Source organism: Cuculus canorus, chromosome 13 (assembly GCF_017976375.1).
Source record: "Cuculus canorus isolate bCucCan1 chromosome 13, bCucCan1.pri, whole genome shotgun sequence".
NCBI lineage: Eukaryota > Metazoa > Chordata > Aves > Cuculiformes > Cuculidae > Cuculus > Cuculus canorus.
Window position 1 is genome coordinate 12,690,150 of NC_071413.1, and position 26,941 is coordinate 12,717,090.

Below are 26,941 nucleotides of genomic sequence, written 5' to 3' on the forward strand. Positions count from 1 at the left end.
GGATGAACTCTGAGGCATGGCACAGGAAAGACAATGTTTTATCTAAAAATTCAGTTAACTTCAGCTACATCTCAACTCTGTGGTATCTTGTCATAGCTGTTCTTGATAGAAAGACACATTTACCATAGCCTCCTAAGGCCAACATCACATAATCCAGGTCAGCTGGGCCTTCTCCAAGGAAGACATTTCATCGTGTACTTCACTGTCACAGAGTGATCACACAAAGTTAGAGGTCATACTAAGTTTGAGCCTCCTTTTGACTCCATTTACAAAGTCTCCATAGACTTTTTGAAGTTCTTGCTTTTGACTTCAGGTATTTTTTTCTCTGAAAATGTAAGTTGGTTTGTAGTAACATCTACAAGGTATTATGTGCTATGTTATAGTTCACAAAGGAAAAAGAAAATAGGAGCATTTAGTCTACACATATTTTCCTGCCCACTGAAACTAATCTTCAGCATTGTCCAATTTCAAATGGCAGAGTCAGGGCCACGAGCCAGGCACAGGGAACCATCCCAGGGTGGTACAGCCACATACAGTCACTTCCAAGCAACAGATACACGGGAGACTTGAAACTAAGTATACACTTTCCGCTGTGATATATCTTATTGACTTCTGCTTTGATTGGATTTTGGGATCATCAAAGTTGCTTAATTTTGCTTTGGTATTCTCTTTTTCCAATAGTGCCAAAGCTTACTTGCCTACGGTAGATGTTTTGAAATTCCAACGGGAAAGCTGTTTTTGCTCTGATTTCAACCTGGCTTAAACTATCAGTTTTACCATGGCATCACATGGATTTCCATATGAAAGCCAAAGAGTTTAATCTAATTTGGAAAAACATTAAGCTTTTGAATTTTCAAGTTTTGACATTTATCATATGTCAGGTAGGACCTGCTGGTCCTACCTCAACTTAAAATGATGAAAAAGCTCTCTGAAGTTCTCCAGTTCTGAAGAAATAATGAACTGTTTTACAAATGACATTGTTCTTTCTGAAACACAAACCTATCTGGATACTATCAGAGATCTTGGAGTCACTAGATATGCCACTGGCCCAAGGAAACATACTTTCAAAAAATCAATTTGCTTCCTTCAGATGAATACCTTACGTCCTCATTGTTTCTTGCTGCTGATGCAACACGGATGTGTTCCTGCTCTCTCTATGCAGTCTTAGCAATGCCTGTAATAATAGTAACAGATTGCTATTGACTTGCAGAATGAAAACTAGCTTATTTTGTTAATACGACCAAATCTAGAGGCCATTAAAAGATTGTTTTCTTAGGCTGTCATTGTGTATTCAGTAGAGATGGTAGCAAAGGCTTCTGTCTTTTTGCCTTTCTTTTCAGACACAGAATAGTAGCTTTCTCTTCTTCCTCTCTCACTGATAGACAAATTCAGATTACATTTCTACAAGACCATAACAATATACAGGTAAGGCATATGTTGGGAACAAGCTACTTGACAGACCCTCTTTATTTGTTTGGATGACTTAATAAACTGCAAAAGTTGAGGTCATCAAAACCTCTCAATCATATTGTAGGCTAGTACCAACAGATATAACAGAAACTGATGATGTAAAACATGCTAAACATGCCAAACCCAATTTTTAGACAAGGCGGTCTGTTACAAGATCATTTTCTACTTGAACTTTACTCAGCAGTGTGCTCAGGTTTATTTATGCTGTTCTTAACAGTAATAACCAGAAACCCCGTTTCACTTCTTCAAGAATGAATGCAAAGACTTTTTAGTTGTGAAACAGTGAGATCTATATTGTTTTCAGTTCCAGTTACACAGAATATAGGCATTCAAACTGAATTTTAAAATTTGAGTTTAATCTTTTGTATGAAAAAAGTTATCTTCTTATTAAAAAATACTAGTTATTATATTATTGGGGGAAGAAAGAAAAATATATTTATCACCTTCACTATTTTATGTCTCTTATAATTCTTTACATCTTAATTCAGAGTTAGTCAAGAATTCCATAAAAAGAAAGCATAAAAAAAAAAAATAGAGACAGCAAAACTAATTGATCAGATAAAATAAAAAGGCCTTAGTCAGGATTTGAGATTGTGAAAAATAATCTGCAGGCAGAACAGATTGCTTTATAGGTAAACTATATTGTAGTATTTTAAGGGAAAGAAAGTAAACAGTAGAGAGAGTAGAAGCAACTCTACATGGTTTTCCTGGGACACCACTGTGGCAAAGCCGAAGGGTCAGATTCCAGCATCTAACGCACAGCACGTATTGCCACACAAGTCTAAAAAAAATCTGCTGACACTCGTAAATTGCCACATGTTTGGATTTCCAACAAGATCTCACAACAAGCTGTGTTACTGCAAGTCATTATTTCCTTTGGGGGAAAAAAATTCTCTAGTGATGTTAAAACTCATGGCAGGATGTACTATGGTATCAGGATAGCTCACCGGGGAGCATTCCTGCCTCAAGGCCAGGAGGTTGGGTATAAATTCTGCACCTGGCTAGGGGGTGGAGGGAATGGAACTAAAGTTTGTCCAAAAACTATACAGCGTCAGTGGATGTGGACAATGGCATACCGACAAATCCCAAGAGTGAAGGTGGACAGGAACGGCGTGAGACTCACTCCCATTGCTTATGCATTTCAGAGCTTTGCTGTACGGAAAGTGCACCTGAAAGATGCATATGCCAGCACTTATCTTTTCAAACGTATAAACTAAGTTATAATGAGCTTTAGAGATCTTTCTGCCGGATACACCCATGCAAATAACTAGTCTGCATTCCTCCAAAATCACAGACCGAAGAATCACATCTAATGTTTTCCCATATCTATGTGGGAAAAATGAAGAAGAAAAGCTTTCTGGGTTTTCCTGGAATATGGAATCAGAAGAAAGAGAGCATTAATACCGAGTCAGCTTGCTGAATGTCTGTGATATTTTCAAGCTGATCTACAATATCTCAGAAGTTCTCATATGTGAAAAAAACAATAGCAGCTAATGGTCTGGAATGGCTTAAAACTAAACATTAATGGCCTACACAAAGCTCAACATCTGGCCTGGTTTGTCTATGCTATTGCTTTAAAAGTGCACAGATTTGCGACGTATTGCTGCTCTTGGCCTCCTGTTGGTGTATTTCTTCAATGGCCTAAAGTGAATCATAGAATCACCAGGTTGGAAAGGACCCACTGGATCATCAAGTTAGCATACAAATCTGTTGGACACAGAGAAAAGGAGAGAAATTTAAGCATCAACATATCAGTGCCTTTTCATAGCTAAGAACAGGCTGGGTTACTGATGTGAAGGGCTTTTACGTTCCTCAGTAGATTAGAAATGAAATATCTTACTACTACAAACTAATTTTTGTCTTCATAACCCTGTTCATAAAATATAGATATTTCTCATAAAAATCTCATAATTGGCATATATATATGCATAACATTTACAATTAATACACAACTGATTTGAATAAAGGTTTGTACTATGAGTACAAACTTCAGTACTCTTCATTTCTTAAAGAGACACTACTTTATATACAAAAATTATTTCTGTGTATGAAAGCTTGTTAAGAACATAAATTAACTTCTCATGCATAAATGTGCTCAGTCAAATGGGAAAAAGTTATGAAATAATTTTCTATATAAAGTTCTCTGTTTCTATTAAAATACTTAAAATATACAAACAAAGGACTTCAAACTGGGATCAACTGGAGTTCCCCATTTGTTTTTATTAGAGTGATCACTCATTAATTTTTATTTATAAATATAAATGCTGCCATCAATCTACTGTAGCTTAAGAAAAAGTAGGATCCACAATATATATGTTGGATATATGTACAATTCTTACTGAGAAAACTGGCTTATTCACCTGATTTATGGAGTGCGGGACCCAAAATTAGAAGACCCTCAAGGCTCAAAAAGGCACATCTAGTATGTTTGAGAAGGGCTTAACTCAATTGCTGTAACAATCCTTGGAGATACTAACCTACATCTTCATGCCCCTAAATCTAACTCCCTATATATATTACAGAAAGATGTCAGAGTCTATGCTTTAATTGTGTAACCTGTATTAATTGTAATGAGATATAATTTAACAGTACTATCTCAGTACAAAAAAAGTCTGATATTATATGCTTTTGGTTGAATTAAAACCAGTTTTCCTTAAACACATATTTAAAAGCTGGACCTTTAAGGACAGTGAAAGCAATCCAAAGTATTCTGAATTTATTAGACTTTGGAAGGGCAATTAAGAGGTCCCTATTCATAAAAGCCAATTTTTATCTTAATTGAATCTACTACATACATTTAAATTTTAATCAGGCATGTGTACAATGCTATCATCAATGGGGTTGAAAATAGGAGGATTTAGGACTCAGCACTATATAAGTGATCAGGACTGCTCTTCATGGCCTCATGCACAGTAGTTACGCTGATTTAGTTGTATTTCACACAGATTGTTTTCAGCAGATGGAAATGATGAGAAGAAAAGGTGAAAGGCACAGCTTAACATTTTATGAGTAACCTTATGAAACTCTTGAAGAATGTTTTGGGAAATAAATATGCACTCTGTTTTCATGGAAGTGTCCCAATAACGTGCTTTGCAATGGGGGAGTTTTTTTAAAACAGAGTAGAAGGACATGGCATATTGACAATATTATGAAATAATCTGAGATAGATATATATGTAATCCTCAGTTTTAATAAAGTCTATTTAATGTTGATCTGCAACAGTTTTGAGTCACTGTCTTCAGTTACGCAGTTGTAGATGACAACAGTATTTTGAAAAAATATTAAGATTCTTACAGCTGTTTCCTTATCCCCATGGGAAATAGTGAAAGTTTTATACTACTGTTTGAATGGAAACTAATATAACTTTTTAAACTTAACTCTACATTTTTCATTCTTGTTCAATTGTGAGGTGGAAACAGAACAGAAGTGATAGGTCTTAAAAATATATACTTATACATACACACAAATGCACAAAACACACATATATATATATATATATATAGCACAGATACTATAATTTCTCAAAATGTACCAGACTTACAATTCTAGATCTCAGTCTTCCAGAAACTTAGAGCATTAATTACCTTACACTTATGAATGTGCTGTTTGAGTCAATGAAACATGTTGTGTCTTTAGATAAGCAGATGCATAACAGCATGTAAGGACTTAGTAAAATTAGTGCAGAAAAGCAAACTCATTAGCACACACATTCGTAATTTACCTAATATAAGACAAAATATACTGAGTCAATCCCATAAAACAGCACACCTTACTGACAGGAATGGAGCTGTGCTGATTTATACCTACTCAGATAGCAAAGTAACAGACGTAAAGATAAATTCTGATCCTTGACAAATTCCAGCAACTTCCACTAGTCCAAATACAGAATCTTGTCACATCATTGTTTTTGAAGACCGAATCGACTGGAGAACTAATGTGGAAATACTGATTATTTCTTCTTGTCAGGTGACTAGTTAGAATAAAAAAAAATTAGTAAAATGAGTCCTAAAATTACTCCAAATATAGCTTATTATGAATTCCATTCCCTTCAGCAAATAACATTTAAATATTCCACGTAAAAGAAAAGACTAAGGATGTTTCACCTCAATGTAGCTGATGCTGTGTGGGTAGTACAGTTCCTTGAGACATGAGTCCTCCATTGAAGTTGAGTCTTCTGAACTCAGTGAACAGATAGACACGCAGGCTTTTCTGTCTTCCTAAGATGGGGCATGAGAATGAGTCTTTCTCTGCTCAATGACATGACCGTGCAAAGTGGATCACCATCAAGAAGATAAGAATCAGAGTACGTGTTGTCTTGGAAGACAGGAAGACTGAGATGTGCTTGAGCCAAGGCAACTTACAGCATTTGTTTGAGAGGGGACAGCTCTCGAGTAGCTCGTTTTGTTGAAATATTTTTGTCAGTTTTGTTTCTGCACACAATATTTGTCAAATTTATTCAGCCACTTTTAAACTTCTTTTCTTTTGGGGGGGGGAAAGAAATGTTACCCTGATTTACTCCCCTCCTAGCTTTCATTTTTAAACAGCTTAGTCACAGCCCTTCTTATAATTGATGAAAGTTTTGCCCTATTTTATCTGAAATGGTAATTCTAAATACAAGGCTTCCTGTAATCTGCAATGCAAGAGACTGTTTAGTCAACACCAACCCTGTCAATGTTTAGGAGGCCCTATGGTGTTTAGAAGGAAACAGGATATGTAACAGTTTGCTAATTGAAAAAGACAGCTTTTATTACTAAGCAGTGTCTTTCCATTTCCCGCTGTAGCCAAGATATTTACATACACGTAATGCTTCAATTTACAGGCTATAAACAGCCAAGTCATTGCAATGCAATTAATAACTGCTAGCATGTTTGTGTGGAAATTATTCAGCAATTAATATTTTACAGGAAAGAGTAATAGCTAATTTTGTTCTTTGAAGGTAATCTATCTAATGACATATTTCCTATACCTCAGAAGCAAGAGTCTTAAAAAACATATTGATATTTGAATTCAGTGATTAAGATACAGAATTTTCAATAATTTATTTCTACAAGCACTTAGATGTGTGATTTACTTAGGAGCCTTTGCTAGAGGTTCAAATAAGTTGAAATGAACAATACAAGTCTCAAGGAACCTCAATGGTTTTTAGCCAGTGTGTTTTCATTTAGACAGCAGAGTAGAGAGGCCAGTATTGAACTATCTCTCAGCAGGAAAATCACTTTAAAACGTATATTTTGGGTTACCAGCCTGTTTTTGTATGGAAGATCCAATGATATAAAAATATATTTTACAACTTTTACTGAAATCTTAGGAGAATATTATGTTAAAAAAATGGCATACTCAAAACAGATAATGTTATGGGAGTACATATGTTCAGGCTATATAACTCGCTGAAAAGACACTTTAAAGCTAGCCCTGATTAAATGTTCTCCTGACTTTAAGGGGAAAATTTTAGCCATGCTTAAATATGAACACATGCTTCTAGACACATAGCTGATTATTTATTCCTTTCAACAAAAATAAATATTATACCATGTTCTAACCCTAGCAGGAATTAGAGTGTGTGTGATTCTGACTTATAAACACAAATTGAATTTGTAGATGTTTAAAGACATAACCTATGTAAAACTGTTAAAATTTTAAACTAAAACATCTTTTTTTTAAAGCAATAAACTACTGCAGTTTATAATCAGCCTTATCAACGCTATTATTAATCCTTTGCACTGGAGTTATTTTGTGATTATACCACTAATCATCATCTTGCAAACGTGAGTTGCGCCTGGAAGTCACTGAAGGATATATGAGAAAGGCTCATAAAATATGATACTACAAAGGCTCAGACCCGACTTACAGTCAACAGGCTTGGAGACCTCATCAGTGACTGCAAAAGAGGAGGAAGATATTTGTAGGACTGAATTGTAAAGAAATATTGTGTTTCTCAATGCCAAAGTCATTACTCAGGGACTGTAAGATGCACATTCTTAGCTGTTCATAAGATCAGAATCCTATATACCAACTGATATTTTCTCCAGAAATGTATGCTACTATGATTCTCTAGAATCAATATTCAGAAGATGCACTAAATTTGCTATCGGAGTTTCAAAATCCTGCTAGATACTCTCTTAGAATGTCTATCTTCAAAGAACAGAGCAAGAAAGTTCAAAGAGTACAAAGAAAGGCAACAAGCTATGTTGTTGTGAAATATATGTTGTTTCACAATATATCTGTGAAAAAACCCTAAACTGTTATTTTTAATTAAAACCCCCAAACTTTGTTATTTTTATTTGTTATTTTTTAAGCTTTTCTTGTCATGATCCATTAATTTATTTGCTCACTCAAAGAGAGCAAAACCCAAACTCTGACAAAGTCACTGCGCAGAATATTATCTTTAATTTTACATATGTTGCTCAAAGCCTTGTGCTCAGACCTACAAGAATACGCCTAGTTTCAGAGTAAAAAACGGTGCAGTTCCTTACATTGACTGGTAACTGTTAGCAATACAAGCAAAAGACATTGCACGGCTGGTGCCAAAGCTTTGAACAAAATTACTTCCTTTAACACACCACCACCTTAATTATGTGCTGGGGAACATAAAGCAGGTCAGACAATTTGTACTGGGACATCATAATTCCATCAGTATAATGCTGACATTGCTAAAGATTTATGAATGGAATGTCGTAATTATTTTTTTAGTAAACATATCAAGTTTCACTAATGGGGGGGCTGGAAGTGCTAATTAGCTTTTTTTTTTTTTTTTGCATTGTATCATATAAGATCTAGGGAAAAGCGGGTGGGGGAAGGATCTGTAAGAAAAATAAAAGCCCACACTATTTATATATGGCCTATAATTCAAGCAGATGTTCTTATATAAGGCTGCAGGAATTAAAGCCTTTCTGCACGTAATTCCATTTGCTAACTCCTTTCTGTCTGCACAGCCTTCCAGGCTACGATGGACTTCAGCTAAGCTACGTTTCTTCCAAAGCAAAAAAGGAACAGAAGAAAAAGCATCTTAAAAATTCATGCTGTTAAGTACCAGGGTTTGGCAGCTTAACTGAGGCTCTTTAACTTCTAACCCGCTGGGTGATTCCACTGGAAGTTCCATTGTTGCAATGATAACTGCATCTAACAAACCTCATCTCTGGCAGAGTTTCCTTTGGAAATCCAGTCACAACTGTATTTGACTGTAGTAGGCAATGATGCTGCAGAAATAAATTATATTAGTGCTAAATTTGAAGAATTCATACCTAAATAACACCCGTATCCTTCCCCTTTGGTGTCTATACTCAAATATTTGTCAAGGTAAATAGGGAGCTCAAACAGAAGAAAGAAAGATCTAAAAACAGTTAAGTGGTCAATATTATAATACTACAATATGCCAATATCACAATACAATGGCAAAACTACAAATTGGGGCCAGAATATTCCAAAATTACTATTTTTAACACTTGCCCGATAGATGCATGGCATCCAAAATGAAAGGAGTGGTCACAACAATGAAGAATTCCAAAGCTTTCCCTGAAAATGATATTCATGTATCTAAATAAAACAGTTGGCAAAAAACATTTCCTCAGAAATATTGATGCGATTCCATCCTGACATCATCGTAGTAACTCAAAATTTGCACCAAGAAATATCCAGGCATGTCTTTGGGCAACCCCTTTTTCTGTGCTCACTTGTAGCCAGATACTGGATTTCCTATGAAGGAAGTATAATAAATATGAATATAATTCTTGTAGCAAGAAGGAACTGTCCAAGATTTCAATTCTCTATTGTTCTTTCACCTCCTCCTTGAAAACCAGAAAAAATACACCAAGACAATCTCTCTAGAACAGTCCTATGACTTTTCTACAACATTTCCTTCTTATGAGTAAGGAAGAAGAAACAAGCATGAACTAATTCTTCTTGCACTCTGTCATGGCTCTACAAAAGGAACTCTTGTAACAATTGCACAATCCTTGTACCTAACTAATGTTCCATCTCTCTCTACAGAGAGAGGCAGAAAGGAAAAGGAACATGATTCAGTTCTAAAAGTTGAGATACAACTGAATTTTTAGTCCTATATGTCATGTTGTTAACTAACTTAATACATTTTTTTCCAATGGAATAGAATTTGATTAATCAAAATTTATCTCTGATATAGCTGGTGTGAACTATATTTTTGGTGGATTTCATAAAAAAGCTAAATGCTGCCCTACCACCATCTGCCAACAGCTTAAATTGTTTTAAATACATCATTTCAAGGGCATCTTTACCTACATCTACAGATAATGGCCTGACACAATCTAGTTCAGGAATATGTTGTATAACCATGTTTTACAGTCTTGCTCGTTCATGAAAACTTTCCTGAATATGTTGCACAAACAGTGTGGATTCTTAGCAGCATACACCTCAGCACATTTCAACATTTCTCAAATAATCTTTGAAATAAATAACTCAAAGTAAAACACATAAGTCAAAGACATGCTTATATAAATGTGACAGCTATCGTACAGTGACAGGATAGATTTCTGATCTCAGAATAAAGATTAACATTAAATCTTTATCCAGAGATTGGCTTTCAATTATGCTCACATTAGAGGACTTCCAAAGTAATCTAATCTGGATAGCATCCAGATAGCTTGAGATCACTTATTTCCTTTGAAAAGGCTTTTAATACGTTGTTGATCATAGACACTCCCATCTTCTTGTGCTTCAAATATGTGACAGAAATGAAATTTCTTTTTTCATGAATCAGCCAGCTGCAGCACCTGCTCTTGTGTTTACTTTCCATATTTCACTAATGATTTGAAGCTTTGTATAACAGTTCACGGGCATGTTATCTAATTGTAGTCTCCCTATTAATGCTTTCATCTAGCGACTATAAAATGGAGAATGGTACTGAAATGAATGCTTCAGTAGTGTCAGTATGAGTACCATATGTAAAAGAAAGATTATGTCATATATCATACTGGAACTGTCTTGAAAATTTTGTCTATAAGGGATGAAAAAAAAACCCACAATTATTATAGAGACAAAAAGACAAAGCATACTTATCTGTCTTTGGATTACATTATGAATCCAACACTAATTTTTTTTCAGCATGCCCAAAACGAGTGATCCTTAAAAGTTGTGTTTAGTCAATGAAAGTAACACAATTAGGGCACGACAGTAGAAGCTTCTGAGAATCAGACAGACATTCAGGGATCACCCCTCAAATGTGAGATCTCCTTCAGTGTCATAACGATCAGCTGTATGTGATGTTAAAGGAAAACCCTTTGGAAAGGAACTTACTTCATAGTTTCAAAGAAGGAAAACAACCCTCAGAGTGATTTAAACAGAAACTATGTAGTTGGAATATTTTTTATCTTATTCATATTTATATTTTTTTTCTAACCTTTGTATGCTTTTGCTTCAGGTATTTGGGGGCAGTAGTGTGTAAGCTATAGTTAAAATGAGATTAAGTTGAAACTACTAGCCCATTCGACTTTATTTTTTGGTAATATAAAGTAAAAATTGTTTCCTTATTCACTTGCAGTCTGAAATCTGCACTGAATCCAGTGTGCCTAGACAAAGCATTAGAAAATTTCATATGACATTTTTATAGTATTTTCAAAATTACTTCATAATTATTTTTAAGTACTTCCTTTAAAAATAATTACACCTTCACTAAGAGAAAATGAGAGGGGGAAACATTTCTTCCTTTTTATATCGCAGACTAATACCTTTCTCATACTATTCTACACGCCATTGGTGAAGATCACACCACAAAATATTAAAATACAGGATAAAAGTACAAACTGACATCTTGGAAGAGAGAACAGATGGTGAAATGCCATCGTTACTGGTAGTAACAAGAAATTCAGAAGTGTAAGAGGAAGCAATAGTACAGGGCACAGCAACAGCACCATATGAAACTTTTCTTCTGTACAGCTTTAAAGACTATTACTTGCCTGGATCAAGGAGTTGTGCCACTAGTAGTCTTGATAAGAAACATATGGATACGTTTTACACTGGTGTGAGGATGCGATTCTGGTATTATTAGATCAGTCGACAGCATTCCCCCCAGGCAATGGGCATATTGTGAGCATAATGGTATTAATTCTACTTCATTTGCTACAGCTTAGTTGTTTCCTTAGCATTACCAGCCTTGTAACGAAAAGACAGAGGTCAGAAAGTTTTCCAGTGTATTCAAGTTCCACTGTAAGCCATTTGGATGCAAATTCCTAAATCACTCTGTTACATGGGAGAAGTTATTAAAAACCAACACATAATTCTATCTTACTGGTTCCAAAGGCTCATGCATCTCAGTGCTGCAACCTCAGTGCCAGGTACCACACTGTTTTGTGAATATTTGTGCAATCGAGGGATTGCACGTGAATGGAAGAGTGAGCAGGAAGAATCCACTCACATATACGAAGTACTCTGAAAGGTTGGTTCGGCAACAGAATCAAGTTTCGTTATAATAGTCGCACATGAGAAAAACAGAAATTTCACTCATATATAGTTGTCAGACTAAGGGAGTCTTAACTGTCTTCAAACTTTACCTTTCTCAGCTGCAGCTTTTACTTGACCTAAAGGATTTTTGCACTCAAAAAAATCTGTAATGCCTGCTGTGTACAGAGTTTGCAAAGATTTCTAATGAGAGCAAACTCTTAAACCTCTCTTCTTTTTTTTTAGATAAACATATTTGATCTTTCCAGTCATTATCATTTTAACTTACAAAGTGACATTATGCCAAAAAGAAGGAATTCATAAATTAGTTCCAATTTAGAAAGTTTTCTTGTCATTGTATAAATGACAGATCTTTAAAAAGATGACTTAAAATGAAATGCAATAAAAAAAAATCCACTTTTGTGGCAGGTTTCTCTTTTCTCTTTCCTTTTCTTTTTTTTTTAGACTGAAAGAATAAAACAATGTGCTATCAAAAAAGAAACGAGTAGTACAAATATTACAAAAGTGCGTGGACAAGAAACTCATTTAAATTCTCAGGAAAAGCCAAATTTAGTTGGGACAGTAAGTAAATAAAATGTAAGCAGAAAACACTGTGCAAACTTAAATTTACTCGTCAACTGAAATTAATAAAGCAGGATTCACATCCAGCTTTATTTCAAAACCTGCTACTGGCTAGAATTATTGATATTTTGGACACAAGTTTGCTCTGCTGATCTCAACTAGGAATTTGCTAATCATGTTACTGAGCCAATGTGTCACCCGTGCATTTTGTTTCTATTCTCTTTGAGGACTGTAAATTTTAGGTGCAGAGTTGGGGTTGGCTTTGAAATACTTTTAATATTTGTGAGTACTTAACATGAATTTCCACAAACAAATTTAGGGTAATGCGTGAAGATTGTTCACACTAGGAAAGCATTCTTAGTTTTGAAACATTCAAACGAGGCCCTACTCCAGACAGTGACTACACAGAAGTCCTGGGGCTTCTGATACCAAAGCAGTCCTTCAGCAGATTCGTTACTTAATCTCAGCTCAAAGACTTGTTCATCAGGAGTCCCACATGGCTGTTCTGGACTCATGGATGGCAAACTCATCAAAATATTGAAAATAACATTTTAGAGATCAGTTTGAGATAAGAGTGAGGTGTCTATAAGGATACACATATTTGCGTTAAAAAAAAGGATGGGTAGACAGCCTAATCGAGTACCAGCAGTCTCTGGAAAGTCTGAGCACAGAATAGGAAACAGCTATCAGCTTTTTGAAAGCATCTTAATAAAGCCCTCAAAAACTGTCTTATTGATACCATACATGAGATTGGACAACTCTAACCAAATGTTAAGAGGACAAATATCTCATGTTAAGGCAATAAGATACAACTGCATATTATCTACTGAGATAGTTTTCTGGAATAAGCTTAACAAATAACCCAGAGCTAACCTGGTTTCAGAAAAGAGCAGTTTAGTTTCTGAATACAAATGGGTCATGAAGAAAAACATTCTATTACTCTTTTACATCTCTTATATTTACCAGAAAAGGAAGGTAAATTGAAAATGTTAGGATGAATTCCTATCTTTACGTAAGGAAATGCCATTGACTATGTTGAAGGGCACATTTCACCTTCTGTATTGAATGTACTGGGTAAGACCATCAGAACTGGACAGGAATACAATGATGCTACCGGATCAGCTTCCAATAATAATCAATTTGAATTTTTTAACATTAACAGCCAGAAAAGTATAAAGATTTTACAGGTTATAATTTGTCTTCATTTTCGAAAGTAATACATTCAGAGAACGCCTGCTTCTTCAAGCACCCAATCTTATTTCAGTGGGGAATGTTGAATCCGAGTCTACCTAGTACAATTTCAAGATAGTGAAACTGCAGCCGATAAGGGCTTCAACACAATTAGAATGATCTGTAATTCCCACATATAAAGTGTTCTGGTTTTCATTTTTAACTTGTGTAGTAGACCTCCCCTTATTACTTTAATGGCTATATTTAAGGCAGAAAGTTAAATTATTTTTAGGATAATGTTTTAGTGTCTGTTTCACAATAGGTTTTATTGAGCTGTAAAGCACTTGGGTGCACAGAGAAAGGAAGGTGCACTTTAGAAATAAAACTATTAAGTAACATTATCTTGCCATGGATCATTCCCTTTGGGGAGACGGACCATTTGAAAAGCATAACTCAATTCATTTAAAATATGATAAATTTTGATTTCCACCTTACCCACATTTTCAGCACTACCTGCTGATCATGAAACTAATAAAAACGATGATTTCTGTTTAGAAGTTTTTGCCTAACCATATGTTGAACAATGCCTTCATATTTTCCCCTACTACTTATGGTAGCGCGTAACTTCAATATAACAACATCCACCTAGAATGGTGGATGGACACTTACGTCCCCATATGTAATTACCAGCATACGGTCCTTCAGTAGCAATAATATTACATGTCAGACCCCATATCATGGCAAGAACAAGTAGACTGCAGATACAGAATGACACGACTCCTTGTTTCTGGCACAAAATCACAGAAACATATATCCAAAGTAAAATTCACGAAACAACTTCATCATAGTTTTTCTGGGATCCAAATCGCAAATGCCATGTATATCTCCTTTATTTTGTAAGCAGACATTGGCAGAGGCCTTGGAGTTATGCCTATTAATTATCTTGAAAAGATCATTTACTGATTCTCACTCTAAAGAAGACAGAAACTGACTCCTTTAGTTAATTGAGAATTAAATTAGTACGTATTTCTGAAATACAGGCCTCGTACCTATTTTGTAGGTCACTGGATCCCACGAGTGTCCTGCACACAGGAGATTAACAATGCCTTTTGAAGTATATTGGTTCTCCTATCACACTTATGAACACTGCTTAACATCGAAAAGTAATATTACAATCCAAGTTGTAACATTACACAGTAGGGAAACACCATTTCTGTTTTACAGATGGCCAGCTGAGAAATGATGAAATTAAGTGATTTTTCCAATGTCAAACCAGAAACCTGTATCAGAATAGAGAAAATCTAGGCCTTCTGAGTCTTGGCTGATTTCCTGAACAATCAAACTATTTTTCTGTTCTGGCATGAATAACCCTCTAGTTGCAAAATGGATTGGTGAAAGCATCAGTTCATCATGAGATGAAAGAAAGAAAAGATAAGACCCAACCGACACAGTACAATATAACCTGTGCAGCAGCTTTCTTCTCCAAAAATATATCCCCAAAACCTCAGATAAAGTTAAATAACACAGCCATTTAAAAAAAAAAAAGGAGATAAAGAAAAATTAAGTATCTTAGACAAAGAGAATAAGATGTTTCAACTGAGGCATGAAAATAAATTATAATAATTATCATTTATGCAATGCTTTTCATCTTCAAAATGCTGTATAAATATTACTTCAAAAATCCACACAACACCTCATAAGGCAGGTAAATATTAAGCATAATGTAATAAGTTACACCCTCATATGATTTAATGCAATTTTCGGTCTAGAAAAGCAAGGAAAAAAAGGTTGAAAGGCTATAAGAGTTAGTTTAAAGCACTTGAGCTGGCCACGTTCTACAGAAAAAAACCTATACTGCCATCTAAGAGGACTGTAATTCTCACAAGCGTGCACAAACTAGCTTTAGGTAACCTAGTACGGACTCAGTACAAGCACGGCAACGAGAGCTCAACAAGGCTACTAAGTCTACTCCAGATCCACGCAAGTACTGTAGCATAGTTAGCCTGGAATATATTCAGTACCACGCAGTCACTAGCAGGATACAAGTTAGCTAATTAAAAGCTGACCTGAGTATCTTCTACCAAGGGCTGTCATACATCTAGAACGTAGCTCAGGCAGGTCCAAAGCCGGGACTGGAACTGTAGAGCTGGCTCTGAAGTCTTCTCCCACAGCTCAGAGGCAAGCAAACGGAGCGAACATAGCGAGGTTATTTCACACATGATGGAGCTGCAGTGGAGATGGAGCTTTTACACCTGCAGAGCCTGCCAGAATAATGTAAAAGGGCAAAAGGGAAGGTGGTAAGTCTAATCAAAGACAATGTTTTGAGCTGAATAAAACACTTAACTGCATGGAAAATTCCATTAGGTTGATTAGACACTTGCCTTAGGGCCCTCTTAAAACAACTGTTAAAAAAAAAAAAAAGATAGCTATTGCAATGCGGCTTAAAAATATTGGAAAAGCAGGAAATGGAGCTTATTAGAGCTCAAATTAGATCCAAGATTTATGTGAAGAACGTTTGGCCTCTTTAAAAGGCCTGCTTAATCCCTAGATGGTTTTTATTGTTTCTATTATTATTATTTATTTATACAGTGCCATAAGTGTACATGGCACTTTACAGACAAATAAAAAAAAACATGGGTCCTTCCCCAGAGAGTTTACAATACCTGATCCAGCAAAGAGTTAAGTACATGAGCAACTTTATTTGCAAGACCAACCTCCCTTGGAACCAATGAGATATTTTTTTAAAAAATCAACTTATTGACATGATTATCACTTCCCAAAAGGAGTCCCTGGGCTCAGACGTTCAATCTTAAGTCACAGGAACAGAACTCAGTTCACTGGAATAGCTACCTGAGTCTCGATAACTTCTGTTGAGCGTATCTTACAGTAGTGCTTTGTTCCAGGTTACGTATGATGAAGATAAGCCAAAACAAGAAGGTGAAGCTAAACTTTTTCTGTGCTGCTAAGTTGGCTTCACTGGAAGCCTTTCACTAGTATTTGTAAATTTTTTTGACTGGAGCAGCAAAGTTAGTCAGTGATTACACAATGTGGTTTAACGCAAAACAGGGAAGCTGCATTTTGTGTTCCTTCTCACTGTACACTAGTGCTGAGGAGCTGTTTCTTCAGGGATGAATGGCCAGATCTCTCTATCTGGACTCTAAAACTACTAAATTTGAACATTATTACAGCTCGTGTAATATGACAGGTACAAGCCTAAAGTAATATTGCATGGAAGTATTCTTTCTTATTTTACTTTGCGAAAGCAGCACTTCTGGTTTCCATTTAAGAGGTCAATATACCATTGGTTTTTGTTTGGAAGATGAGAGAATCCTATTCTTCTCACTGTACTGATGCCCCTATTTTTGTGAATGGAAAATTGGAGCTACCTCAAGCTACTTACATTTTGGAGGGGAGTAATGACTGCTCCAAATGTGCAACCCTATTTGCTTGCATATAAACTTTTAATAATGTTCATTAAACTTTATTAGAATTGTACGTGCAGCCAGATCAGGGTTACAAATTAAAACCTCAGTCCTGCAAACACTTAAAGAACTTTATTCACGTGAGAAACAACAAAAAAAAAATTCTGTAGTCTTCCACTTGAATTGAATCTGCAACCTAAATACAATGATACTTTTTTTATATCCTCCGGTATTAAAGTTAAAAATATCTATTCAAGGAAGAAATTATATGTTACTATTACATAAAAAAAGCAAACAACTTCCCACTTTTCTTGAAATTACATCTTTTTTAGAAATATCATTATGTGGAAAGAATTTCTCATGCAACAGACTTGGTAAAGCAAATGGAGAAACTAAGTTTGATTATTTACATGTGATCATATGAATTCTCTCCTGGCCAGAAGAGACACTGAAGTCTGTAGAAGTCTTGCAATAAGCTTTACTGGCAAAAGGATCAAACCTGCAGAGTCTGATACAGGAACCCAGTGAAGCTAGTAAGAATTTTCCCATTGATGAGCTCTGAATCAGATGCAGAGTGACCAACAGAACTGCAGGCTAGGAAGCAGTCGGAAAAGCCAGAAAGAGTTTTTAAAGAAAACAGACATGAATGTCATAAAGCCCAGGTCAAACTCCATCACCAAGACAAGTGTGTGTGAATTAGTTATACCTCTTTTAGGCCTCATTATAGTATTTATGATTATTTATTAAGCTTGAAACAAATGTAAAATAGTCCCATTTATTTGAAAAAGCATGGTTTTATTACATTGATTAATTTCCTTTGGAAAAGAATGTTTTTTCCTGAAATTATTAGCAGTCAAACTAGATTTTTTTTCATTTATATCTCAGATGAGACTGCATATCATTATGCATAATCTGATACCAAATGATTCCTTGTTTACAATATGGTTTGTGTATTTTCTTATGTAAGCAAGAACTAATAGACTGAGGAAAGGAAGAAATATGCTATATTATCTTTTAGTGCATTTCTTTAGAACATATCATACATTATCCTTAACTCCTTAATGACATTCAAAATAGCCAAAGGAAAACACAAATAAATACACATATAAACAAATACAGTAATAGGAAAATGATATAAGATAGGCTTGCATAATGTTAGGTTAAGCATGTGTAATATAAGCAATGGAAATGATAATCTGACTCCAACTTTTTGAATAAGCATAAGAAATCACTTCATGTTTGTCTAGCTTGGATGATAAGCAAAGTCAGAGTAGTGACACAGTCACAGCGTTCTCTCCTACAGCAACTGGATGACAAAACCTCAGATCTTCCATTTCTCTTCCTCCGTGTGGGAAGACCCCATCACAACCATACTCTTTTCTAAATACTAGCACCCTCCAGTGTGCACACCCAGTAACATACACCCCATCCCTGGCTCCTCAGTGAGCTTACTACCTGCTGGACCCCTCGGAGCAGGACTACGGATCAGATCTGAAGTAGCAGAAGTTTTCATACAAACCCAGGACTGCATGACTCGGAATTGGGATGCTCAAGGAATGATGGAACTATATAAAGATCTGGCAGTTCTGTTAGAATAATTCACATGAGAAATTACAGTGAAAATTTGGAGACTTGCCTTCAGACGCACCCCTTCTAACGCCACCAGGTTTACTAAGCTCACCAATTTCTTCCACCTGCTACTTCTCTTACACATTTTCAAGCAGCTGCACATAAGTGAAACTCTCAGACCAATTTGATTCAATACAACTTTCTCTATTCTTTTCCCTTTGACTTTGTCCTATGTTTTTACCGTGGCGAGTCACAGAGCCTTTCGTCTCTTGTAGGCAGGCAACCCCTCCAAATTCCTTGTTGTTAATTGTGAAGGGAAAATCACTCAAGTACTCTTTTCTTTTTCTTTTTTTTCACTCGAGGTACAGAAGGATGTATCCATTACAACAGATGAATTTAGAGTATAGTAAGACCCAAAAGATTACATCCCACATAACCAATTTAAGTTCATTACGTTTTTTCTTTTGATGCTTGCTGTTATGTTGGATTTTGAATACATGGAATGACAAGAAAAAAATGTAATGTTCAGAATGCTGAGAATGTTGCTCCTTGAATAGTTAATAATCCAGGATTTTCTCTTTCTTTTTCTCTAAAGTCATCCTTAGTTATACTTCCCTTTCTCTTTCAACAGTTAGCTTGTTTTTTATTTATTTTTACTATGCTTTTTTTTTTTTTTTAAAAAAAATATGCAGTTATCATTGATTCCTGCCTAGATGTAATAGCATATTTTTTGCAGCATTTTAAGAAATTAAATTTCATATGGTCTATCTCTCCAAACCATAATTCTGCAAAAGTACTTCTCAAATTCACATACAGGAAAGACGAGATAGATAAAATATCTCTGAAGGAATTACCTATGGTAGTAATCGCGTTGTAAAGTTTGACCTTATGAAATGAGTAATGTGATGACCATTGGAGATCTGTAGTATTTCGAGGCCCTCCACAGTGCCCCTCTGAATGTTCATCAGAGACGTAAAAGCTGTCTAACATGTCTTGCAACTAAAATTAAAGTTTATTCCTAATAACCTACTCACAGCATCAGATTCTAAAGGCAGCTGTGACTTTACAAATTTCAGGTCACATTTATCTCTGTGGAAGAGATGCAAGAACCTCTTTTCATTTCAGAATTTCTCTTTCAGTCTAAGGTTTAACAAGAAATCAAATTTTTTATTGTAATTTTTTTTTATAATTAAGACAAAATACTTCTAATCTCAACATCTGATCTATATCACTACAGATCTTGCCAGCAGCATTTTTCATTGTGCTAAAATCAGTCATATCCTCAAGTAAGTATTGCAGATCTTTAAAGGTACATATGTGCCCAAATTCTAATGTTTTGCTGTGAAATAGACATTCAATATCTTTCAGGACATAGATTAAAATGTTATGATTTTTATGATTAGTTTTGATACATAATCTTAACTAATACAACTGCTTTTGAAATCAGTATCTTTTGCATGCTATGTATTTGATCAACAATGATGATGCAACATGTTGACCACACGTACAGCCAAATCTGTAGGTGAATCTGAGGGATACGTATATACCTCTGAAGGCAAATCAACCATATATAAGTCAATAACATAATGTAAAAATATAACAAGAAAAGACTCTCATGAAGCTAACAGACTTTGCAACCTGTCTTTTATATTTAGATTTATTGATAAACTAATGACCAACACCATCAGGCACATAAGCGTGAAGGCTATATTTTTCAATTATAAAATTTTCACGAACATTTTCTCTAACCAAAGTACCTTCTTGCTAGTTCACATCCTGACATGATGTTTCAGAAGAGAAGCCGCATTCCCTGACTGTTTTACAATATAATGAAAACTGTTTGAATGATCATATAGAATCATAGAGTCATAGAATCATAGAATCACTAGGTTGGAAAAGAACACTAGGATCATGGAGTCCAACCACTAAACCATGTCCCTAAGCACCTCATCTACCCATCTTTTAAACACCTCCAGGGATGGTGACTGAATCCCCTCCCTGAGCAGCCTCTGCCAGTGCCCAATGACCCTGTCTGTGAAAAATTTTTTCCTGATGTCCAGCCTGACCCTACCCTGGTGGAGCTTGAGGCCATTCCCCTTTGTCCTGTCCCCTGTCACTTGGGAGAAGAGCCCAGCTCCCTCCTTTCTACAACCTCCTTTCAGGTAATTGCAGAGAGCAATAAGGTCTCCCCTCAGCCTCCTCTTCTCCAGGCTAAACAACCCCAGCTCTCTCAGCTGCTCCTCATAAGACTTGTTCTCCAGCCCCCTCACCAGCTTCGTTGCTCTTCTCTGGACACTCTCCAGAGCCTCAACATCCTTCTTGTAACAAGCGGCCCAGAACCAAACACAGGATACTCTGGGCCTTGCTTGGGTGGACTCAGGGGGAAAAAGGTTTCTCCTTTCCTCCAGTCCGACACTCTCTCATTGCTACTCGTGTCTGCTGCCTCTTCCCCTCCCACCATGTATCACTGTAAAGAACCTGGCTCCATTTGCTTGCTAACCCCCTTACAGGCACTGGGGGCTGCTGTGAGGTCCCTCCAAAGCCTTCTTTCATCCAGGCTAGACAAGCCTCAACTACTGAGACATTGCTTGCAGGGTAAGGTCTCCAATCCTGACCATCTTGGTGGCTGTCCATTAAACTCACTCTACTATGTCACATCTTTCTTGTTTTCTTTGATATTTGCTGATAAACAACAGTAGCTATCACAGTGTGATGGACAAAATAGAATCCCAGAAACCTTCCAATTAAAAAAAAAATATATAGGGCCATGATATCACTGGTAGATTATATTCTGGTGCCTATCACTGGCACACAGTAATTTACCTTTGATAGAGTGTCTCACTCTCTTCTACACCTTTAGTGACTTCTTTGTTCACAAGTCATTTCAGAAAAAAGTTCTTATAGTAACATTTTTGTACTTCAAATTAATGGAAATAATGGAGAGATGGTACTTATTAAAATATGATCACTGACTTGAACCATATAGGAACACTATAATTCCTATTCTTGTCCTCTGAGAAACAAACCTGTATATTCACTTTAATTACTAATTCCTAATTGCTGGAATATTCAACTGGAAAATGCACCTATTTTCAATTGAGGCACTCTTCTATGATCCAGCCTGCTGTCTTTTCAGTGATTTAACTTAACTGTGGCACAGAGAGGCTGGATGAGAGCAGTGAGAGACGACATCACATCTATCTGGATTAACAAGGTGGTAAATAAGTACGGTAACTCCAGCTGAATGGATCAACAAATAAGTAGGACTATGTTTTCCCATAGCTGTCTAACATAAACCACAAGAACTCCAGTCTTTGGTAAACTCTCTTTTAAAGCAAAACTAATTACTTCAATAGTCATTGGGTTTTGTACATTAATACCTTTTATAGGTCCTTAACCTGAGCAGTCTTTAAAACTTAAAAAGTTTTAATACGTCATACGTCTTTAATAAATAACTGCTAGGGTTGCTTTTTCACCTTATTTTTCTCATCCCCTAATTCCAAGGCCCCTGCCATGGGCAGGGACACCTCCCACTAGATCAGGCTGCTCAAAGCCCATCCAGCCTGGCTTTCAATACCTCCAGGGATGGGACATCCATAGCTTCCCTGGGTAACCTGTTCCAGTGCCTCATCACCCTCATTGTGAAGAATTTCCTCTTTATGTCTAGTGTAAATCTTCCCCTCTCCGATTTACAGCAATTCTCCTCGTTCTATCACTACAGCCTTTGTAAAAGTCCCTTCCCAGCTTTCCTGTAGCCCCTCCAGGTACTGGAAGGTCTCTATAAAGTCTCCTCAGAGCCTTCTCTTCTCCAGGCTGAACAACCCCAACTCTCTCAGCCTGTCTTCATATGGAAGGTGCTTCAGCCCTCGGATCATCTTTGTGACCCTCCTCCGGACCCGTTCCAACAATTCCATATCCTTCTTCTGTTGAGGATTCCAGAACTGGACACAGTACTCCAGGCAGAGTATATCAAACAAAACTCAGGCTAGACCCTTATTTTCAGGGTTTCTTAATATTTGATTCTGATACACTGCATGAAGGACTGAAACTGCCCTTCAGGGACCAGTAGTGCAGTGACATTACAATGGCAGCTTAGTTTGCATCCTGCTACCCCAGAGGAACTGGAAAAAGATATTTATCCACACAATGGAAAAGAGCCATTGAGGATGGTTAACAAGTATGCTTTCTAGGGGTTGGATTAAGGAGTTGGCTGGATGATAGCCAAGATTAAAAGAATTGCAATAATTCCAGATTGTAGGTCTCAGCTGATTGTCCAGGGGTTCAGCTTAGTCCAAAATCACTCTGGTTTTGGCAAAACCTAGGTTCTATCTCTTCATTTAAAACTCATTAACAACTCCAAAGACAGGTTTCTTAGCGAAACATCACCAAAGAAACTTGTACAAGGAACAAAATGCGATGAAAGGTAAAGAGCTTTTGACAGATGGGCTTCACGACCAAGCATATGCAAGTAATAATGGGCAGCTTCAAGACTTACGTGACCCGAACTGGCAGGAGTCGATAAGTAAACCTCACTAGTATCTCTGAGAGAGGAAGCTGTAAGAAACCCTATATTTGAGAAGATTTATGTTACTGTGTTCAGCATTTTGAAGCTAGACACAAAATCTTGGCAAAAACTTCATTTCCAGTACTAAGAAAGAAAGAAAGAACTCATCCTACTCCGTAAAACTATTTCTCCTGCTGTTATCCTACTTAATTTATTTTCCCTGCAGAGGCTTGAGCTTCAATTCCACTCTCTAGATAAATCATATCGAGAACAGATGGGGTAATATGTAATTGCAACATCAGAACGTGCCAATCTGTAGACATTGTCTGTGAAGAGAACCAAGTAACCAACCAAGATCAGCGTTAAAACTTGAAATATCTTCTGATTGGACATTCCAGCTCTTTGCAAGTCCTGCTAAAGTTGCAACGTCAGAGGAGACAGTTTTATGATTCACTTTATTGATTGATATTTAGTAGTTTTTCTATTGTAAAAATAGGTACAAGACTGCCAAGTACCTTTCAGTACACATGTTGCCAAGAAGACAAAACTGCATCAGATCCTTGGCAGATATAAATGGGAATAGCATTCATGTCTCCAGGGGAGATGGGCAAACTGAAATTATGGAGCAATTCATTCACAAAATGAAGGTCTGATACAAAAAAAAACCCCCAAGACTATCCATATAGCTTGGGAACCAAGAGTAGGAAGGGAGAGACAAAGAGATTGTTATAGAATATGTTCTAGCCTACCGTACTGAAACAAGGCTCAGCTTGATCGCTTCACTCAGTATGAGTGGACGCGTGGTCAAATATAGATATTTTCTCACCCTCAGTCAGAAAATGTCAGTGTGCAAGAATGAACAGGGAGTTAACTACAGCCCACAACACTTTGTCTGTGAAGCAGTTGTTAGCTAATAACAGTATCACTGTTCATGAGCACTCTTCTCAAAGATCAGGTTGGTGCTCAAAGGAATCCATTTTTTGTCAGTAGAAGATATGAAAGAAAAAATGACAGACATCCTCAACAGCCTTTCAGAAAATTATCTGCGGAATTGCTATGGACGTTGGTAGCATCATATGCAGCTGTGTGTTAACTCAGAAGGGAACTATTTCAAAGGCAGCCCATAGTTGATTTTTCTTAATTGGTTAAATAAAAGGAGTTACAGGCACAGTCGTTTTTTTGGTGTTGGACCTTGTACTTTGATTGTTCATCAACAACTTTTACAAACTAAATAAAATGCAAGTAGTCTTACCTTTCTTTTTTTAATTATTATTTCTTTCAATTTTAACAAATCACGTTCACTCCCGCTCCTTTCAGACTCCTTTCTTATTCCTTAGAACTCCAGTGGAAAAGGGAAAAACTCCACTACTTATTCAATGATTGTGGTGTGGTAATTCCAACTGGTACTCTTAAAGGTGATAACAAGAAATTGTGAAACCTAAGGATATTTTCAGGATTAGTGAATCTAATTTTAAAATATTATTTTATATAGCTAATTTTCACAGTTCCACACCCAAGAATGTAGAGAATAGGGTTCTTGTAACAACACTTTAGTGTCTGTTGGTGTATAATTACTGACATAGTATTTTAAAAAGAGACCTCTAAGAAAATAGATTTCTCATGAATTTCTATTTCTAACAGACAGACTGAGTAAGACAGAATAAAAACTTTTTCTAAGAGCCTTAGGTTAAACTGGATCAAGAACAGGGAGTCTTGAATCTCTTATCTCCTTTAATGCAGATTGCTTCATCTTTTTTTCTGAAACCATTCAGTGCCGTCCAGGTATTGTGGACTGTTAAGAAAGCTGTTGCTCTCCAGCAGCACTGCTGTTTCCATGCAAAATGGTAGAATTTAAATGTATAACTTTCATCACTAGTGGCCACATATTGCTCTTCGAAGTCCTTAGTTTTGTTTAGTACTAGATAAGTGAAGATAATGTTCCTAAAAATAAGTAATATTACATAAAGTTACTCCTCTTCAAGAAAAGACCTATTCCTAATGACATCGTTTTGTTAAGAAGCCCTCACAATTCTTGACTTAAGGGTGTTTTAGTGTGCAAATGATACCAAGAAATAAGTATTCTTTAATACCAACCTTTCTCTGCTTTATTGGTTCCATTGTACCCCACTCAGTGTTCACAGAAGTGATTGCTCAGGAGCTTATTGAGCACTATGAGAGGAAAAGAGTGTGCATCTCATGTTCCTCTGGCAGTCATACTGTTGGTCCCCGCACTGAGCGCTTCCAGGGCTTAAAAACACTGTAAATTCTTCTATAAAGTAAAGGTGGACTAGGTGGATCTGGGCCTAGTTACCTCTAAAAAGTGAGAATATATAGAGACCTGTAAAACACATTTATCATTTTTGTGCAAGAGACTGGTTCCTACTGCCCAGACAACTCCTGTATAATTTGGAGGATAATCTTAGCCAAATGAGGAAGATATTTGCATTTTGCAAATGACTGGCAATAGTCTAAACAAGAGATTTAAATTACTATAATTTCTTTGCTCCTTCACCAGAAACAACTGTGTTTATATTTACCAGAAATCTCCTATGTTAGCATTCATTTCCAAGTGAAGCTGTACTACTACACATATCAGATGTTTTAGTTTCCCTAAAAAAAACCCAGTTAATTTATGATGGATTATTTCTTTGACTATTCCTATAGCCCACGTAGGCAAAGACTGATGTCATAGACTGATAACTGCAAGATTTTATCTATAAAAAGAAGAAATGTCAGTATTTAGTGGCTGCAAAAGATCTGAAATTGGAGCCAGTAAACTCAGTCTGGTGGTACATACACTCTGAAGGTACACGAGATATAAATCTTCTCATTCTGAAAAACTGAGGTTTTCTCCTGAACTCTTATTGTCCTGGTGTTCACGAGCATTAAGTTAACAGACATTTACAAAGACTGTTTTAAAACTAAATATATAATTACTTAGGATAACTGACATTAATATGATGAGAAAATATTCCTAATTTGAATTCAGAACTAACAGACATGAAGGAACAGAGGTATGACAGACAAAATGGAACTTAAGTTTATTTCTAACACACAAAAAACCTACCATCTTCCTATTAATATGGTGATTAAGCTTTATCAGCCGTACAGCAATTGTTGCCCTCATCTATTTTTTGCACTGTCAAAAATGGAAGCTGCCTTTTAAATGCACAAAGTGTAAAAGTCACCATAATTAAAGGAAATGTTACAAGCTCATTTCTGTGAAATTAAATTAAAAAAAAAATCAAAGAAAGGAAAAGAAAAGGAAGGAAGGAAGGCAGGCGGAAGGAAGGAAGGAAGGAAGGAAGGAAGGAAGGAAGGAAGGAAGGAAGGAAGGAAGGAAGGAGTTTAATGCCTAGATGTTTAGACAGCCCTGTAAGCCCCCTTGTGACCTTACTCTGATATTTAACAAAACATTAATCTTCTTGCCAGCAATTATAAAGAATACAGTGATGTCGCTGGAGCTCAGTGAGTGAGTAATAGTAATTCCATTGTTCTCTTTTATTTATGCCTTGGCTGTACCAGGCAGATGAGGTAAGTTGGGGCTTTTTATATGTTATTATTCTCAACTGGCAATACATAAAGGCTGATTACACAAATATCTGTCTGTTTCTGAAGCAGTGTTTCACACCTCCTTCCAGCTCATGATCAAAGCGTTTCAACATTTTATTATGAAATCATGAATCTCCACTTAGTTTGCATATGAATTATAGTCTTTTCTTTAAAAACACTGGTGTACAACAGTGACACTGCCTTTTGAACCAAGGAACAAAACAAGGTGTTACACATTACTTCTTGAAGACAATGACTCGCTGAA

The 26,941-nt window shown here is 36.2% G+C and overlaps 1 long non-coding RNA gene across 14 annotated transcripts in view; it reads right to left on the minus strand.

Moving 5' to 3' along the window:
• Positions 1–26,941, minus strand: part of LOC128853483 (uncharacterized) — a 273,663-nt gene that overhangs the window by 76,491 nt on the left and 170,231 nt on the right. For 11 of the 14 annotated variants that reach the window (XR_008452033.1, XR_008452028.1, XR_008452032.1 and 8 more), the window contains one exon: positions 15,696–15,890. The exons of the other annotated variants lie outside the window; for them this stretch is intronic. This is a non-coding gene — a long non-coding RNA (uncharacterized LOC128853483). The remainder of the gene's footprint in view (positions 1–15,695; positions 15,891–26,941) is intronic. 14 annotated transcript variants of the gene reach the window in all.